Source organism: Fukomys damarensis, unplaced genomic scaffold (genome assembly GCF_012274545.1).
Source record: "Fukomys damarensis isolate Sample0158 unplaced genomic scaffold, DMR_v1.0_HiC HiC_scaffold_4, whole genome shotgun sequence".
NCBI lineage: Eukaryota > Metazoa > Chordata > Mammalia > Rodentia > Bathyergidae > Fukomys > Fukomys damarensis.
In genome coordinates, this window is record NW_022900916.1 from 41195093 (window position 1) to 41201304 (window position 6212).

Consider the following 6212-nt stretch of genomic DNA (forward strand, 5'->3'; position numbering starts at 1 on the left):
GAAATTTCAAGGCAGTTAAATATTGAGGCAGTGGCATGGCTCCTGCTTGGGGGCTTTTAGTCAGATCTATGTTGAGAATCCAGAGCAAAAACCCCAGAAGAATGATTTAAAATATTTTGAGTTTGGCCAGAAAGGAAGCTCCAGTAAAGCTGTAGACTGCAAAGATGGAGTAGAACAGAACTTGATAGCTAAGAAGGAACAGGAGAATAGAAAATATGGCCTGAGGACATTACAGGAAGTAGCACTCCACCCTTTTCAGCCTTTAAACTGCAAAAGTGAGGGACTTTGCTTTGAGAAGGAAGCCCCAGAGCAACATGTTCTGGAATGGCAGGGACCTAGGGACCTAGGGAAGTTGTTCAAAGAAATGGCAAACTAGAGATGTTGTTCCAAAATGGTGGCTCAGGGAAGATGTCCCAAAATGGCAGTTTAGGGAATTTTATCAGAATTGCATTCAGAGTGCTCAGTAATCCAGGCTCTTGACCCCTATATCCAAGAGAGAGGGATGGCTGGCTGTTATTGCTCCAGCCAGCAGCAGAGCTTGGCATCATCCATGAGGTGCTGATTTTAGGTGCATGAAGAATGCAAGAGTTGTGGAGTCATGAAGGCTTCTACCCAGATTTCAGAAGAAGGCCTAGGGGGCCTGGCAGGATGCCTGAATGAGAAGGCAATGTGTGAAATTGTGAGGGTGAAGCCAAAAGTGCTTTGGCAACTCCAGAAGTTTGGAGAAGCTAGGAACATGGGTCATCTGAGGAAAACTGAAAGAAGGGAGCAGAACAAGCCCAAGAGAAAAGCCATGGTAGCTACAACCACTAGAAATGCTATAGGGTATTCCAAAACCCTTTGGAATTCACAACTTGTCACAGATTGCCTCACATTTTGGAAGTGGAACTGTGGAATGCAATGTTCAGACTGCTAGAGTTTAGATTTACTTTGGTCCCATTCCTTTGTATCCTCCTATTTGTACCTTTGGAATGTAAATGATTATCTTGTACCATTGAACATTGGAACTGTTTGACTTTCTTTTCATTGTATAGGGGCTTGTACTTAAGAGTTTGCCTTAAATCTCAGAGGTGACTTTTGACTTGGACTTTTCAGCAATGCTGAAAGTTTTAGGACTTCAGCAACACTTAGAGATGGACTAAATGACTTTTACATAAAGGAATGTACATGAGTCTTTGAGTGGCCAGGAGCACAGTGTTTATGGGGATGGATTTCCCCTCAAAGCCTCCTGTGGCCACAGGCTTGATCTAGAAAGTGTGACTCTGGAATTGATTCATGAAGCAATGCTGTGTTCAAGGGCACTAGGATTAAGGTATGAGTGTTTCCTGCCCTAAGTAGTATGAGTAAGATAAAAGCCACAGGGTGACACTGGTAATTCTCTCTTGTTACCTTTGCTGCCTTTTGTGTGAAACCTATAAGAATAGTAAGCCAAATAAACCCCTTAACCTTAAAAAAATTAATGAAATATAACTTCTGAAAATCAAGATATATTAAAAATATTGCCTATATGTTACCATAAACTGAGTAATCTTTGGGGGATACACTATTAAAAACATATGAATTTATTTTTTAAAAGGGGCACATGCATAATTATAAAAATCTAGTTAATATTTAATAACTATTTGATATCTTAATTTTTTAAAAGAAGCTAATAGGTATGCCTAAATGCAAGCTGTTTCTGACTTAAAAATACTTACCAAGTTCTTTCTGAGGCTATGTAATTTTTTTTTTTTTTGTAATACAAACTCCTGAAGGGTTTGCTAAGATTCCTCCTCACAGTAAATTATATTATTTTTCACTGTCCTAGGAACAATGCTACAGAAAAAAAAATCAGTGAGATTACCTTGTTGCACCTGAACTCTACGTCTTTTTCCTATATCAGGAAGCATATAGCATAATAGAATGATGAGGGAATATTTTGGTTCAGCTTGTATGAGAGTCCATTATAAGGCTCTGCCATTTCACCATGGACTCATCTAAGAGGAAGAGAGGTTTATCACCTCTCCTACTTTTCCTACTCAAAGAAAACTGCATTTGTAGAGTCATCGAGAATACTATGAATGTTCACAATAATGTGAGCTCTCACTTTCTCAGACGCTATGCCCATGAGTGGAAGGTATCACTTCCATCAGTGAAAAATATAAAGAATATCTATGAGTGTGGAGATAGATAAAACAGCTAAAGGAAGCATAATCATTATAAAAGGATAGAGGCAGAGATAGCATTTTTAGCCTGTTTATTTTGCTAACTAATCTTATTTTGATGAACTTTTATTTGTAGAAAGGCTCATGAAAACTTCACTTCATCTGTTTTCTAAATGACAAAGAAAAAGAAAAATTAGGTCCTGAAAATTTTCTCTGAACTTTTAAACCTCATAATTTATGTTTTAATATCCCTTCTCTACCACATAATGAAATTTTAACTAACCAAGATATGTTTAGAGAAAAAAATTATAATTTTCTGATATTAATAATATGGAAAAATTCCTGAATTACTGCCACTCTTAAGAATTCTCTGGAATCAAAATTTACATTAATAAAAATTCTCAGAACACATAGTAACATATCTTTTATAATCTCTTACATTTTGAAAATATGACAAATGCATCTGTTGTGTGACTTACAAATTTTTCTACATCAAAAATCTGATTACCTCTCACTCATTTAAAATTTGTTTGATTTATAATTCTCTTTTTTGATAGGTATACTAACCTGCTGTCTTGTCAAAAGAACCCAGCTGGAGAAATATAAAATTTAAAAATTTTTTTTTATATTTTGATTTTTTTATATAAGAAAAATCATGCAAAGTTTAAACTTGAGTTATCTGATTTATTTCACTTAACATTATTGTCTCAAGGTGCATGCATTTTTTACAAGTATTTTAAATTTGTCTTATCTATGTCAGAGTAATACTCTATTTTGTATAAATTCTACAATTTCATTATTCATTCATCTGATAGGCACACAGACTCCTTCCAAGATTTAGGTACTATGAATTGTGTGCTGCTATAAACATAAGTATGCATTTATCACTGAAATATGGTATCTCTTTTTTTCTTCAGTTTTGGAATCTTCCAGATTCCACAAAGCTCTAAAGTGAAATTCTGTGAAATTATTTTAAATTTTACTAACTTTATTGGTACATTTTTGGTATACAATACAGTTACATTCATCATTGGGATCTTGTACATTTACATGATGTATCTTGGTCCTTATTTTTCCCCATTCCCCAGCCCTCCCATCAGGTCCTCCATGCTTCCCTGTTTACAAAGACATTATGTCCATGTTTTTCTTTTTCACATTTTTTTTTCTTTTCTCTTTTTATCTTTCCCCTACCTCTCCCACTTCCTCTACTCTTTTAGACCCTTTCTTCCTACTGCACAATATCAATCACACATTTTGACCCTTATTTACACTTTCAGTTCTCCCAACAGAGAAACTATTTGGTTTTTACACATGTGTGACTTATTAATGTCACTTAAGAGTATGGCCTCAATGTGCATCAACTTAGCTATAAATATCTCTAGTTTGTCATTCCCTATGTTATATATATATATATTAAAAAACTGTATCTTCTTTATCCAGTCTCCAGTTGATGGGCAATTGGGCTGTTTCCAAGTTTTAGCTATTCCAAACTGTGCTGCTATAAACATGGGTTAGCATATATGGCTGTGGTATGATTCTTTAATTCCTTTGGGAAGATACCCAGCAGAGGAATAGCTAGGTCAAATGGGACTTCTAAGGATTGCTGCTCAGGTGGCCCTGGCTTTGTAGCTCTCTCAAGATGGTGGCACAGCCACCCAGTGAGATCCACCTCAGGGCAGTTTACAATTACAGCTCTAGTGATTACTGGAATGATCACTGAAATGAAATAAAAGTAAAAAAGAATTCAGAATATCCTCTAAGTTTTCCAGTTGAAGATATACAGAAACATCTTGATCAGGCATGGGTTCAGTGTGATTCCTGCCTAAAGTGGTGAAAATTACCAGATGGGATAGATCAACTTAAAGAAAAATGTTATTGCTCCAATAACCCTGACCTACATTTCAGAAATTGTGATATTTCAAAAGAACCTGAAGATGAAGATTTGGTATATCCCACATATGAAAAAACCTACGAAAAGATCAAGGAAAACTTTAGGATCTAATACCATGATGTGATCCCGTGGATCAATGCCAAGCTGTTACACAGGACAACCATGCCAACTCAGAGCTTTTCTACCACAAAGAAAGGTGTCCTAAGAGCACGTCTTTCAGAAATTCAAATTCTTACCCAACATGACTTCTAAATAATCATGGTATTTCACCCCAGTCTGACCATGAGAATAGCAGCCTGAAATGGGGACCTTCTACTTGTTCCTCAATTTTGAATGCAAAGAATCAAAGATTGAGTAATCAAATGTTTAAAAATTCTCTTAAAAATGATGATGATGATGATGATGAAGTTGTCATCATTTTAGAAGAAAGCAGTACTCCTAAACCCACCATAGATCTTGATGTTGAAGCCAAACACATTAAACAAAGTGGCATTCAGGTGAGATTGTAGATGACACTGAGCCTTGTGGCCAGACCAGTTCCAAAAGTCCCTCATCCAGGTGTAACCAGGGCAATGCTGCAGCTACCCAAACCCAAGCTCTCAGTTTAATTGTTAAAAAGGAAGAAATTGTGGAAGATGAGATAGATGCAAGGAATGATACAGCGAGGTTGCCCATCTCTCTAGATACACATGTAAAGATGCAGGAAACCATGATACATGAAATCTTTGATAAGTCTGCAGAGACAGTCAATTACAAGTACTGAAAATTGAACTCCTTCTGGTCACCCAAGAAAAGGACAGGTATAGGAGAGTGTTATGTGTTTACAGACCAGATCACAGTATTACAAGAGAAGATCCTAGAAATGAATGACAAATACGTGAAGAAGGAAACTTGTCATCATTTACTTAAACCAACACTGTGTTTTTGCTTGAAAGCATTAATGGAAAATCTGAAAGTCCAGACCATCTAGTCTCTCAATATCAGCAGGCTTTGGAAGAAACAGAAAGGCTGAAAATACAATGTAGTGCATTGCAACATGTAAAGGCCAAATGCAGTCAGGGTTGTTGTCTCAAGAATAAAAGGGATGTGATTGAAATGGCTGTGCACAACAATTAAAAATAAAAAATTTGAGAGTAAGGACCCAAGTACCCTGCAGGAGGTCTCTCCAGCTGCCTGCCCGGACCACCCAGTGAGTGCGACCTCCCAGACTGAGTGCCACCAGATCCAGTAAGGAAGGTAGCCACACAACTGCCCTTGAAACACCCCCACGACCTGCTTCGCCCCCCATTCTCAAACCTCCTGATTGGGCCAGTCCTTGGACCCACTCTGCAGAGGCATAGGTGCTCATGAAGGGTAGTTTTCTGAGCTCCCAACTTTGAACACCTTTAAAGAAAGGGCAGGGGAATCCTGTGATAGAACTGAGTGGAGTTCAACCCTGTGGGTTGGGAAACTCAAGTTAGGCCTTGTGGACTGAGGTCAGTCTGAGTTGTGGGGACCTGCCATTGGCTAGCTGAGATCAGGGGATTTGGTTCTGCCTATGGCTGTACATGTACTATAATATGACAACAGAGACATAGACTGAAAGAGGCCCTTCAAATTCTTTTTTTGTCTTTTCCTCATTCCACCCTAAAATTGCTTTCTTTTTTTCTGTCCTCCCTCTCCAACTCAGTCTCTTGCTCCACCATATTATCCCTCATCTCCCTTTTTATTCCTGCTCCTGCCCTAACTCAGACTTCTTCTTTTATTATTTTTCCTTTTATTGGGGGGGTGTTTTTTTTTGTTTGTTTGTTTGTGTTTTCTTGTTCTTTATGTTCTTTTCTCCAGTCATTTTACCTCACTCAGGGCTCCGTAGTTTCAAGGGAAGACAAGCACCTGTTACTGTTAAGGGAATATATTGTTGTCCTTATTCCTGCACTCTGTCTAGCCCCTCTGAAGTTAATAGCTTTGTAAAGTTAGTAAGGTCATTCTACATCCTCTTGTTTCATTTGAAACCTGCTCCAGTTCTTTCACTTCTCTACTGCTCTCTTCCTAACTCAGTCTAATCCCCCATCCCAAATGGTAAAGATGCTATATTGAAAAGCATATTCACTGCAAACATATTTTGGGCTGCTTCTTGATATTAATTCAATTCACATGGTTTAAAGGTGCTAGATTAATGACTACCACAAGTAGTCAGT

The 6212-nt window shown here is 37.7% G+C and overlaps 1 pseudogene; it reads left to right on the forward strand.

Annotated features, from left to right (window-relative positions):
* Positions 1-3870: 3870 nt before the first annotated feature.
* Positions 3871-5151, forward strand: LOC104869975 (annotated as a pseudogene).
* The last annotated feature ends 1061 nt before the right edge of the window (positions 5152-6212 follow it).